Source organism: Zingiber officinale, chromosome 11B (assembly GCF_018446385.1).
Source record: "Zingiber officinale cultivar Zhangliang chromosome 11B, Zo_v1.1, whole genome shotgun sequence".
NCBI classification, from domain to species: domain Eukaryota; kingdom Viridiplantae; phylum Streptophyta; class Magnoliopsida; order Zingiberales; family Zingiberaceae; genus Zingiber; species Zingiber officinale.
In genome coordinates this window covers 36,530,981-36,545,392 of record NC_056007.1, presented here as the reverse complement: position 1 = coordinate 36,545,392, position 14,412 = coordinate 36,530,981, and the positions used below count along the sequence as shown (strand labels likewise).

The window sequence follows — 14,412 nt, the reverse complement described above, 5'->3', positions numbered from 1 at the left end:
GGTGTAGTATCACTTAACGACACCGGTCTTCGAATCGGTTATTAACCGGTGTAGTATCACTTAACGACACTGTTTCATTAACGGTGTAAAACTGATGTAATATTGTATGTTAATAACACCAGTTTTGGCAGCGGTAAATGACCGATGTAATATTAGTTAATAACACCGATTTTGCAGCGGTGGAAAATCGATGTAATATGTATATTTTTTAACAACACAAATTTGATTTCCGAAACAATGAAAAACCGACAATAATAAAAAAAAATACACAAATATTCACAAATTATACAAATATTCTTCATTCAACAATATCCATAAAATACACAAATATTCATAAATTATATAAATAATCTTCTTATAACAGTATCCATAAAATACCCAAACATTCTTTTTACATCAAAAGCTAGCTAATAGATATCAAAATCAAGGTAGAACATTCTTTTAACACATCAAGGTAGAACCGCACTTCAAATGTAATCTAGCATGCATTCAGCCCACTCGAACCGCACTTCATCAATTTCAACTCTGGAGTACTTGAAATTTGTAAACTGTAAAAACACATAAATAATATATTAGTAAACCAAGATCAAAGATCATAGTTGAAAATGCAATAAGAGCACCAGGTAACAAGATGACTAATTGGAATGCTTAAAAAGATAAACATTCATCTTTTAGCTCAACCACATCATATAGTGATAGATCTATGAATAACAGGTTCAAATCTAACCCTTGCATCCTTTTGGGAGGCAATCTAATTTGATAAACGAGCAAAAAGATGATTTACTCAAAATTAGTTTGCATTTGTAAAAAAATAATATCACTCCTGATACTTTATTTTGTACATTTTATCAGTTAAAAGGAAAAAAGTACACTTACCACATTGAACACAACAGGGGCCTCTTTACCTGGAGACAAATTCATGTTCAGAAATAGATACTGAGACAAATCAAATTAATAGATGTGTAAATATTAGTGGAACTGTTTCTTTCATTTTCGGTTACCTGTTTCAAGATCATGCCAAGGATGGGCAGCCACTGATCTCTTGGACAATGACGACAATATCCTTTCATTCAACTTTGGAGATGCAACGTTCTCCTGTTGTCCGCTCATATTTCTACATACATAACAACATAATAAGGAATATTTGAGGAGATTGCAAGAGTTTTTTGATAACAAAAGTCCAAGGTAACTCATGATCCATGAAAAAAATATATAGAGAGAAAACAAAAAACTAGCAATCTGGAAGTTTTGCGCCTTGGCATTATCAGAATGAAAGTTTAGTAATGTGATAGCTGACGTCAAACAGAGTTGCAAATCCAAAAGATGGCCATTTGTTCCCCTATTATGGAAGTTAATTAACAATTGAACTTGTATCCAACAAATTAAAGAATGAAAAATTACTGGACAAGTTGGAAAATATGTTATTGTTTCATTTTTATGCTCGCATAATCATTGTGGTACTAATGAACCGTATACAAATTACAGGGCACTAATTGGATAATCAACCAACTGCTTGCATTTAAAGCAATGTAGAAGGTTTCATCACTTAACAAGACCTCATAAAAACAAGTCCTTCATCAAGTTCACCAGCATTACTACAGCAGATCGATAATTCACGAATAGTTTAATGATTTCAATGCAAATAAATGATCAAAATCAAGACTAAAAGAGATTAAAGCAGGAACCGGAACCGAGAGTGCGATGCTTTTACCTTGAGGAAGGAATCGGAAGCGATGAGGGCGTAGTGATCGGGATCGGAAAGAGAGAGATCGTCGCGATCTTCAGACACGGATGCGGTAGAGGATGAGGCTCCGAGGGAGTATTTATAGGATGGAATAGTTTAATGAATATCTAATTTTCTCAATACGTATATATAACAATTGTACCCTTAATCAATTAAAACAAGTTCACAATCATAAACAAACAAATCATAAAGCACCAAACACATAACAACAATAGAATACGACGACCAACAAAAACAATCAATCTAGAAAAAATATTCTAACTGTATTAAAATTAAAATAAACTGGAATTGAATAAGAAGAAGAGATCAGGCACACCTTTGCTAGCAATCTCATCGACATGGTTGTCCTGACCTTTACTCTTGATGTTGAACCATTTTTTAACAAAGGCCTTGGACCAAGACAACTGCTCCCAAGAAACTGAGGGAACAAAGCATGCCCAAATCAACCATCTTAGAGATGAAGAAAACAGAACTAAAGACGAGAAATATATTATTTTTTCATCTTGCAAAAAAAAACCTTACTTTTCTTTGGATCATCATCTCTCATCGTTGCAGTACTCCTTCATGCAGTGAATGTAAGTTAGCTCGCCAAACACTCCCAAGGACCTGCGGCAATCTGAACCTCGTGGGAAGAAAGAGGTCTGTTGAAGAGATCTAGGGAAGAAAGGGGGTCAAGAAATACTAACTCGCAAGGAGAAAGAAGAAAGAAGACAAAGCTATGCATGGGCTAGAACAAGCAGATGTGATGTAATATTCCTAATGTGCTACATTACTCACGAGCTTCGCACATACAACAGATCGAAGACACAGTCGGATACCCAAATCAGAAGGAAAGAGAAACTAACAAAATTGTGCATCTTGTGGCTTTCAGTACATATTGTTTAGGTTATTGTAGCTTCAAATGAATTTATTGTAGCTCTTAAACAAAAGTATTTAAGAGAATAAATAAAAGAAACTAAAATAAAACATTAGTATTTTGATCGCTATAGCAAGCTTTGAGAATGCTAACAAAATTGTGCATCTTGTGGCTTTCAGTACATATTGTTTAGGTTATTGTAGCTTCAAATGAATTTATTTATGCTTGCCTAAATGATGCAAATTGAGTATCAACCTCAAGTAGCTATAATATTACAATAGAAGCACAGTGATTTTGATATGCTCATCTAAGGCCAATTTTGTTGCAACCGAAGAGAAGAAGATGATCTCTTTACAGAAAACACTTACTTTTGGGCATCTTTAACCAGATTAAGTGCAAAGTTCTCCATAGGTCCAATGGAACGGTATCTATCTTGTTTTCATGTTAAACCTGATATTTAATCCTTCCCCATTCTACATTAGCATTGCTTAAGTTTGTTGTGGAAATTCCATCTCATGCACTAACCCATATCAACTGAAGCAATAGTTCAATTTACAGAAATGTAATTGTTAGACAGAAATATGAAAGTTGTGTTTTGTTAAAAAAATTAACAGGAAATATTGAGATTCTAAACAATAGTTCAATTTATCTCCAAAAGAATAACTTAATCAAGGAAAACCAGAATACTTCAGTATCACTTACTTTTCATGATAACATGTACTACATCTTCAAAATTAATGACACCTTCATCTCCCAATACTTTTGCAAGCTCTCTGTAGAAGTTAGAGAAAAGACACAGATAAGATTAAATAGGGTAACTCAAAGTGTTCTTCTAACAGCATCACCGAGTAGGATAATGCCACCCCATGAAGGCTATTACCTTTGCTTACATTGTGTTTAATTGAATAATTGGATTCATCATTTAATGCATCTTGATGCAAGCATAACCCACAACTATTAATATATTGGGCTATTAAATTATTGTATTTAAACATTCATCTCTGCATCATACCAAAAGCCACAGTTGTAAAAAAACGTACATAAAGAACAAATTCTTAAGTTAAACCATCAAATAGAGAAGTCAACCTATTTTTTTCAATGTATGTATGGGTCAATGCCACATTGTATATTAAAGAAATGAGATTAGCGCAGCCACCATAGTATAAACTCCATGAATGCATCTTATGAGAAACATCATCTAAACACCCTACCATATTATCTGGCAAGTTTGTCATAACTGTTTTTTTTTTCTTGTCTTCATCCGTTAGTTAAATATAGTTTCTTTTTCAGGTGAACTCCCACAGTATGCAAAATGCTCATTATCACTAATTCAGTAATTAAAAAAAAGGCAAATGCACAATGCTATGTGAAATAGGGAATTATCCAAGCCATGGCTAGGTTTTCGCAGGCAGCCATTCCGGCGGACATAATCTGCCTTGAAGAATTTCCAAATAATGTCCACCTCAAGTATTCAATATTACTCCTCAAATTCCATGGTATAAAGGAAACATTTTTCAGACTTGTAGAAGAACCTAAAAACCCATCAAAGTCATACATATCGGTTCGACAGGCACAAGGAATTAGAATCGTTTCAACGATGGGTGGCCGATGATGAAATACTTGTACATCGACAAGTCCCACGGCATACAGTGAGTGATCTAGAGAGAGTATGAAATGATAGCACGGACGTTTCAATGGCAGATCCCTAGGTATGGATAGATGAGTTAGTTAGTAGGGAAAGAGATGGGCGAGATCTCACAGCAGGGTTGAATCTCTGACAGAGCCATTGAGGTGGGCATGGAGCTCGATCTTGGGAAGCAGTTTGCACCATTCCGGCAGCTCCATGTCTCCACCTGTGTCCAAGTAAAGGAACTTATGTTAGCCCAAGATCGAGCTAACATAACGTCGAGTGCTTTCGTCATGCAGTTATAACCTGGAAATCATTTGCTAAATAGGAAGGCCAATTGAAGATGCACCTCAAAGGAATTCGAGATCTCAAATATTGAACTACTTAGGCATTAGGTGAAAACACAGTAGTGAAGAACAAAATTTTAAATAGAATCAAGTTTAGGTACTCTGATAAATTGATCGCCAATGGCATGCAAATTACTATGACTACAGAAATGTGATAACCTCTCGACTTCATTTGACTGTCGAGGGAAGGATCAAGATTCCAGATAACAAAAAATAATTAAAAAAACATTTTTTTATTTAATCATTGATAGAAGCTACTATTTCATATTTTATTAGAATTCTCCTTATTTATATGAATTGCCTAAAATTTACAAAAAGGGGCAAATCACACATTTGTTTAAAATTTAACTTTAGTTAAGAATTTGGAGAATAAAATAGTAATAAAGTTAGGTTAGGGTTACAGAGGGTTCTTATTTTTTTTCCCTTGTCAAAGTCTCCTCCTTGGATCATGAAATCCTTAACGATGAAATGCAGATCCTTTGTAACCCAAGCCTTTCTCACCTGATCAAAATAGTCACATAATGCAATACTTTCACCAATCAAACGAAACAGAAATCTGTCGGGCGGAGAAAAAAATCAAGAACAAAATCAAAAGAAACAGAAGAGAAGATGAAGTGACCTGTGCAAAGAGCACGAAAATTTTCTGCGGTTTGAGGGACATCAACCCCGTACAACCCTATCACAATCCTGCCCACATCCTTCCCCACCGGGTTGTCGATGCTGATGTCGAAGTAGACTTTGGTGGTCACCTTAGACTGCAGCGCAACTTCCTAAAACCCCAGCACAAAAACACATCGTAGCTACATTTTTCATTTCCAGAGAACAAAGACCAAATAGATACCAGATCTCGAAAAAGATAAAGTCAAAAAAGGATGCGGTGTGGTTGGAGGAGATACCAGGCCTCCTCTTCTCAACCAAATGGAGGAGTTGTAGGAGATGCGGTGTGGTTGGACGGAGAAGTAAGGGCGTCGTGTCTTGATCCTAATCGGGAGAGGAAGGGGTGTCGATCTAGGAAGGGGGAAGAGGGAGATGAGGTTGAGAGAGATGGTCGGATGGTCGGAGGTTTAGGTTTAGGCGAGAGAGATGGTCGCGCAGAGGAAGGGGCGCGATATAGATTTAGGTTTGGAGGGAACTTCACATTGTTGCAAATTTTGACTAGTGGGAAAATTAAAATATTTTATTTTGATTCATTAACATCGGTTTTTATAAAACCGATGTTAAAATCGGTGTCTATTAACGAAAAAAAGGGCGCTCATAGACATCGCCTAAAAAACCGATGTCTATGAGCTAAAATCTGCGCTCATAGACACCGGTTTTTGGAAAAACCGGTGTAAAATACTCAATGACATCGGTTTTTGCTTAAAACCGTTGTTGTTCCACTGATGTCTATGAGGGTTTTTGTTGTAGTGCCCACTCCTTACCCAACCCAAAGGGGCCGACCAAGCAAGCTTGGAGACCAAGCTTGGACCGGCCAAGCAAAGGGTTGAGCCAAGATGGAGGGGTCGGCCAATGCTTGGAGCCCAAGCATGATGTGGCCGACCCTAATAAAATTAAAAGGATTTTATTTTAAAATCTTTTCTTATGTGGATAACATGGGTTTATAAAAGAGAGTTTAAAATTTAAATCCTTTCTTTTATAGTGTCTACAAAAGATTAAGAAAAGATTTGAAATCTTTCCTTATTTGTAGATTGAAAGAAGATTTTAATTTTGATAAAACTTTCTTTTTTTGTAACCATGTTCATGATTTAAAAAGAGAGTTTTAAAATTAAAAATATCCTTTTATAAGTTTCTACAAAAGATTAAGAGAAGATTTGATATCTTTCCTTATTTGTAGATTGAAAGGAGATTTTAATTTTAGAGAAAACTTTCCTTTTTGGAAATCATCCACATGTTTTAATAAGAGAGATTTTAATTTATAAAATTTCCTTTTATAACCAACCATGAAGGGATAAATTATTAGAGAAATTTTAATTTTAAAATTTCTGGAAACAAATTAGGAAGTTTTAATTCTTATTAAAACTCTCCTTGTTTGGGATTAGAAGGTGGCCGGTCATGTTAAATAATGAAAAGGAAATTATTTTTTAATTAAATAAATTTTCCTTTTCATGGCAAAGGAATTAAGGAAGTTTTTATTTAAATTTCCTTATTTGCCAATACCAAGGATTATAAAAGAGGGGGTAGAGGTGTCTTCATGGGTAACGACTCTATTCTATTTTTCATCATCTCATTTCCTCCTTGGTGGTGGCCGGCCCTATTGGTTTTCCCTTCTTCCTTTTCTTTCTTCTTCATTGGCCGGACCTTATAATCTCATGGAGCTTGAAGGTGGCCGGATTCTAGCTTGGAGAAGAAGGAGAGAAAGGAAGCATCCCTTGGAGCTTGGTGGTGGTGGCCGAACCACATCTATTCTTGGAGTACTTGTGGTGACCGAATCTTGCAAGGAGAAGAAGGAGCTTTAGTGGTTCTCATCTAGGTAGATCGTTGCCCACACAACGTCCAGGATAAGAAGAGGAATACGGTAGAAGATCAAGAGGTCGTTGCATACAAAGGAAGGTATAATTAGTAATTATTTTCCGCATCATACTAGTTTTTCTTTTGTATGAATTCCAAACACAAGAGGCATTAGATTTTAGTTTTTCGAATTATAATTCGAGTTTGTGTTTTTCTTGGTTTTTCAAATCTGTGATTCGATATTTCTTTTTGGTTAAACCTAGAGTTATAAAAGGAAATTAAATATTAGCTTTCCTTAAAAGGCTTTGTCTAGGCGGTGGTGGATGCTCCCATACCCAAGAAGGCCATGTGCCTCGCCATGCAGTCCTGGAAGCCAATTTTGGAAATTAATATTTAATTGAATTTATAACATAGATTGATTTGGATCAATAGTGTTAAGTTCTGCTTGTGATCCAAGTCTAAACCATTAAGAACTAATAAGTTAAATTTGGAATCAATAATGTTAAGTTCCGTTTGCGATTCCTAATTTAACTTCTAAAGAACATAATAGGTTGTTTAGGAAAAGGTTCAACACTTGTACAAAATTTTTATACAGTGGAACCGGTACGATCCTCCTAGGACCAACTAACAAAATGGTCCTGCTCAATACACTCATAGTGTACTAGTATAATTTTTTATTCAAGATAAACTAATACCAAATTACATTACAACCACTCTAATGGTTTGTCCCAGTCCATATTGGTTGTGAGCAACTATTTATAATTTATAAGGAACTGATAACATAATCTTCTGTGTGTCTCCTCACATCATGTTATCTATAATATAAATTAAATGGACAACTACACTTAGCATAAATGTAGACATTTGACCAATGTGATTCTTATTTCAAAATAAATGTTTACAAAAAATTAGACTTTTAGTATACATTCTAACAATCTCCCACTTATACTAAAAGACTAAGCTGCCATAAATGTTGTCATACATCTGATTCTCATCTCCTCAACATGTTGATCAAAAGCTTTTACCGGAAGGGCCTTATTGAAAGGATCTGCCAGGTTATCTGCTGATGCAATCTTAGCGACAACAACTTCTCCTCGCTTTACAATGTCTCGTATCAGGTGGTACTTGCGCTCAATGTGTTTACTTGCCTTATGGGCTCGTGGTTCCTTCAAGTTTGCTACTGCACCACTATTATCACAATAAATTGTGATTATTTTGGGCAAACCAGGAATCACATCTAAGTCCATCAAGAAGTTCCTGAGCCATACAACTTCTTTGGCTGCCTCAGAGCCTGCCACATACTCAGCTTCCATGGTTTAGTCTGAAACGCATTTCTGCTTAACACTCCTCCATGCTATGGCTCCACCTCCTAAAGTAAACACATATTCTGATGTAGACTTACTATTGTCCCTGTCTGATTAGAAGTCAGAATCTGTGTAACCCATAGGGAGCAAATCATCTGCTTGGTAAACCAGCATATAATCTCTAGTCCTTCTCAGGTACTTTAATATATGCTTTACGGCAGTCCAATGTCCCTGTCCTGGATTACTTTGATATCTCTAACCATGCCCACGGCAAAATAGATATCCGGTCTCGTGCACAACATAGCATACATTAGGCTTCCTACAGCTGAAGTATAAGAAACTGCCTTCATTTCTTCTATCTCTTTTGATGTCCTTGGAGACATCTCTTTAGATAAAGATACTCCATGCCTAAAAGGTAGAAAACCTTTCTTGGAGTCTTGCATGCTAAAACGAGCTAGGATCGTATCAATATATGAAGCTTGGGATAAACACAACATTCTTTTCTTGCGATCCCTTATTACTTTGATCTTGAGAATATGTGCACATTCTCCCAAGCCCTTCATATCGAATTGCTTGGACAACCATACCCTTACTTCCAATAACATTTTGATATTGTTGTCAACTAACAAAATGTTATCTACGTATAGTACAAGAAATACCACCACGTTTCTATTACACTTCTTGTATACACAAGACTCATCCGGACACTGAATAAATCCATAGGACTGGATTACTTCATTAAACAGGATGTTCCAAGACCTTGAAGCTTGCTTCAGTCCATAAATAAATCGATTGAGCTTACATACTAGATGCTCTTTATCCTTTGCAATAAACCCCTCTGGTTGCTTCATATGGATATTTTCTTCAAGACTTCTATTAAGGAAAGTTGTCTTGACATTCATTTGCCAAACCTTATAATCCATATGAGTGGCAATAGATAAGAGTATCCGGATAGACTTAAGCATAGCTACTGACAAAAATATTTCCTCATAATTGATTCCCTCTTTCTGAGTATACCCCTTAGCAACAAGCCTTACTTTAAAGGTTTCCACCTTCCTGTCTGTTCCTCTTTTCCTTTTGTAGATCCATTTACATCCAATAACTTTTACACTATTTGATGGTTCTACTAGCTCCCAGACTTTGTTAGAATACATAGATTCTATTTCTGAATTCATTGCTCTTTGCCAAGATGCTGCATCTTTATCTTGGAGTGCTTCGTCATATGTTCGGGGATCAGGTTCATGTTTACCTGGGATCAAGTCCGAAGACTCTCCAAAAAACATGAATCTTTCAGGTTGCCTCACAACCCTCCCACTACGATGAGACACTATCTGTAGTTTTGTATCATTTGTGATACGTGTTGCTGTTTCTTGTGATATTTCATCTTGCACTGTTGGTACTAAAGTAGACGTGTCCTCTCTTATTTCTTCTAGAACAATTTCACTCATGGGTTTATGATTTATTACATAGTCCTCTTCTAAAAAATCGGATATTCGTGCTAACAATGACCTTATGATCTTTAGGACTCTAAAACAAACCACCTTTCGTTCCTTTAAGATAACCTATAAACAACCGAACTTCTCTACGAGATTCCAACTTATTAGTATCTCCCTTCAGCACATGTGCTGGACTACCCCATATCTGAATATGATTTAGAAGGTACCAAGTTCAAAATGTACACAACAGTTTCTAAAGCATATCCCCAGAATGAATTTGGTAATTCTGAATAACTCATCATCGATCTAACCATTTCCATAAGAGTCATATTCCTTCGTTCTACCACACCATTCTGTTGGGGTGTATCAGGTACAAACAATTGGGATTGAATCCCAACCTCTGATAAGTTATTCTTAAACTCTCCTGAGAGGTACTCGCCACCACGATCAGACTGTAGTGTCTTGATACTTTTACTGTGACATTTCTCCACATCAGCCTTGTACTCTTTAAACTTATCAAAGCACTCAGACTTGCGGTGCAACAAGTAAATGTACCCATATCTCGAATAGTCGTCTATGAAAGAGATGAAATATTCGAAACCACCTCTCGCCTGGATCGTCATAGGTCCACACAAATCAGAATGAACAAATTCCAACACATATTTTGCTCTATACCCCTTGACCTTAAAAGGTCTCTTGGTCATTTTACCTTCCAAGCAAGATTCACAGGTTGGAAAATTTTCCAACACTAATGAACCCAAGAGTCCATCGGCTATTAGCCTTTGAATCCTACTCAAGTTAATATATGACCAAGTCTTAGATGCCAAAGATATGTTTGGTTCATTTTTGAAGGTTCCTTTCTCTTATTAGAATTAGAGGATGTGTTGTTAATTTCCATTTATTGCTTTGTGGGAGTTATCGGATTTAGAGTATAAAAATTACTAACTAATGTACCATAACAGATAATTACCCTATTTTTCTTGACAACCACCTTGTCATTAAAAGAAACAGTATATCCATTCATAAATAGTTTAGAAACCGAAATTAAATTCTTTTTAAAATTTGGTACATAAAGACAATTTCTCAAAATCAAAGTTCTATTCCTATCGAATGATAAGTAGACGTCTCCCACTGCAACACCCACCACTTTCATAGCATTGCCCATGTAGACGGTTATCTCTCCCTCATATAGTCGTCGGGTTTCCTGGAACCCTGTAATGTATTGCAGACATGATCAGTGGCTCCTGTATCTATACACCAGGTACTGGTAGATAACATCGCTAAACATGTTTCAACTACTAGAGAATAAGATCTACCTTTATTGTTCTCTTTTCTACGAGGACAGTCTGCCTTCCAATGTCCAGACTGCTTGCAAATAAAGCACTTGCCCTTCGTCTTCTTCACTCCTGCTTTTAGTCCAATACCTAGAGATCGATTCACTTTCTTTGCAGAGCCAGCTTGTTTCTTCTTCTTCCCTTTCAACTTAGAAGTAGAAATATTTTAGTAAAGTGAATTTGAGAATTATGATGAAATAACCCTTCTGCTGCCTGAAGTTTTATTAGTAGTTCCACCAATGAATAAATCCTTTTATTCATATTGTAGTTCAGGCAGAACTGCTCAAAACTTTTGGGTAGCGTTTGGAGAATAATATTGACCTGGGTTTCCCCATCGATTTCAGCTCCAAGGATTTGTATCTTATTTAAGTAAGTCATCATTTTGAGGATATGATCCCTTATGGGTGTCCCCTCAGACATGGTGGCTGTCATTAAGTTTCTTATTGCCTTTTGCCTAGTAGCCCGATTCTGGTGTCCGAAAAGTTCATTGAGATTGTACATCATGTTATAGACTATAAGCATGGACTAATGCTGATGCTGCAGCACATTTGACATAGACGCCAAAATGTAACACCGCGCCATCTCATCTGCCTTGACCCATTTCTTATAATAATCAATCTCCTCTTCACTAGAATCACTATTAGGCTCATTAGGGCATACCTCTAGCAGTATAAACTTATAGCCTTCAGTAGTTAAGACAATGCCCAGGTTTCTTTTCCAATCTATGTAATTTGGACCAGTAAGTTTGTTCTCTTTCAGAATAATGGCCAGTGAGTTGAAAGCTATCCTAAGAATCACAAAATAAGGTTTGGTCAAGACTTTAGAATTTAGAATAATATTGAGTCCTCAAATAATATTATTTAAATTCACCAACACCTCAAATTACCGTGAATTTTATATGCCACAATAGTGTGAACGTATACAAATTCAAACATTTGTAAGAGGAGATTTTACCCATTAATTTTATTCTTGTCAACCTAACTTTATGACAAATAAAATTAATAGTTGGTATTTCTTTGGTCACACAAATAATAGCAGTGACTCCGATGGGGAGGATACTATTAAATGCGCCTAAGTGTATACCATTACTTGATACTTAGTCCATTAAATAGGATTGTGCCCCTTCAGTTGGAGAAGATCGCACGCTCCTAACTAATTTCCTTTAACAATCCATAAAGGAAGTTTGATCTAGTGATCCGCAAACAAATTCATCCAATGTGGAGGGAGGCACTCAGAGCCAATGCGCAAGTTTGTTTACATCACTTACAAACTAGTAATGGAGACCGTGGAATTTATTTATAAATCCCTCTCCCACTTAGTTATTTGAGATGAGGATTTTTAACATGCACACACACACCTCACAACAAATAAAAGCAATAAATATGGAAAAATAATTTTTCAACTATTATGACCTCTTCCATCACTGTCCTCCGTGTGTTATCAACCCTAGCTGCTGCCATCTTTAACCACTACAATCGGGTCTAGTCATCGCATCTATCTTGCCACTTTTTCCACTGCGCCTCTGGTCCTCAAATAGTACCACGCCTCGCAAGAATACGATCCACGACAAAAATAAAATTTTATATATATCGATCCTATATTCCACAAAGGAATGTATATAAAGTCTAGATCGAATAATAATGTAAAATCCTAAAACTAATACAGCTCCTGCTGTATTTAATAAGTACAATTATGCATGCACATAAAATACCCTCGACATGCCCGAGGGTCCAATCGCACACAATCACAATAGGCCATAATAGTTGGAGGCTGCAACCACATAATTAATCTATTTGCACATCCTACTATTATCCCACTTAAAATATGTATGACATGTGCATAATTAAACTAAAACTAAACACACAGAGGTTAAAACCTAGCTCTGATACCAATTATTGGTTGCTACTCGGAATATCGTCCTAGTTCCCCTGTATAAAAATTTGTACAAGCATAGAACTATCCTAGCTACCCATGTGCTCTACTAAAGTTAAATTTGGATTGCAAATTATGCTTAACATTATTAATCCAAATTTCCCTTTAGAAGTTAAACTTGGTTTGGGAAAGAAACTTAACATTCTTACTCCAAGTTCAACCGATGTGATCTTCCTAAGTTAAACTATATTACAGAAGTTATCAAATATCTATTTCTAAGATCGGCTTCCAGGTTAAACATGGCGAGGCACTAGGCCTTCTTGGGTATGGGATCATCCACCATTTTTTAGAAAAAGCCTCACAGAGAAATTAGATATTTAACTTCTTATAGTAAACTAGGTTTAACTATAGAGACCTTAATAGAAACACATTATCGAAACATGAAATCAAAAAATAAAATCGATAACAAAAATGATAACTTAAAAACCGATAACCTCTTGTGTTTAGTTTTTCAAGATCTATACAAAAGATGAACTAGTTATGATGCGGAAACTAATAACTAGTTATATCTTTTATAACTTATAGACCTCTTGATCTTCTATTGTATTCCTCTCCTTCTCTTGGACGTCGTGTGGGTGACGATCTTCCAAGATGAAATCCACTCAAGCCTTCTCTTCTTGCTTCCAAGTTTCGACCACCAAGAACCTTCAAGGATGATGAGTTTCAGCCACCAACTAATCTCCAAGGGATGCTAGAAAACAAAGCCTCCTTTCTCTTCTTCTTCTCCAAGCAAAGTCCAACCACCAAAATCACTCCAAGAAGGTGATGCCGCCGGCTACAAAGAAGAAGAATAGGGGAAGAGGAAGGGCCGGCCACAAGGAATAAGAGAGGAGGAATAATTGATGTGTTGTTGGGTGAGGCGCTCCCTCCTCCTCTTTTATATTCCTTGATCTTGGCAAATAAGGAAAGTTTTAAACATAATTAAAACTTCCTTATATTTCTTGCCAATGACTAAAAAGGAAAGTTTTAAAATAAAAAAATTAAAACTTCCTTTTCTTCTTGTCATGACCGACTATATCTATTGCTTCAAATAAGGAAAGTTTTAAACATAAAATTAAAACTTCCTTATTTGTTTCCGGTAATAAATTTTAATTAAAAATTTCTTTCTTTAAATCCCTTGTTGGTTGTAAAAGGGAAATTATATAAAGTAAAATCTTTCTTTTAAAACATGTGGATGGTTGCAAAAAAGGAAAGTTTTATAAAAAATTAAAATCTTCCTTTTAACTACAAATAAGGAAAGATATCAAATATTTATTTTAATCCTTTGTAGAAAGCTATAAAAGGAAATATTTAAAATTTAAAAAACTCTCTTTTAAAACCATGACTTCCACATAAGGAAAGATTTAAAATTTAAATCCTCCTTTTAATCTTAATGTGGCCGGCC

At 35.8% G+C, this 14,412-nt stretch overlaps 1 long non-coding RNA gene across 1 annotated transcript; it reads right to left on the bottom strand.

Annotated features, from left to right (window-relative positions):
* Positions 1–528: 528 nt before the first annotated feature.
* Positions 529–1,029, bottom strand: LOC122034298. The gene is made up of 3 exons (XR_006126676.1): positions 1,002–1,029; positions 877–905; positions 529–548 (listed from the first exon to the last, which is right to left on the bottom strand). It is a non-coding gene; the product is annotated as an uncharacterized LOC122034298 (long non-coding RNA).
* Positions 1,030–14,412: the final 13,383 nt, after the last annotated feature.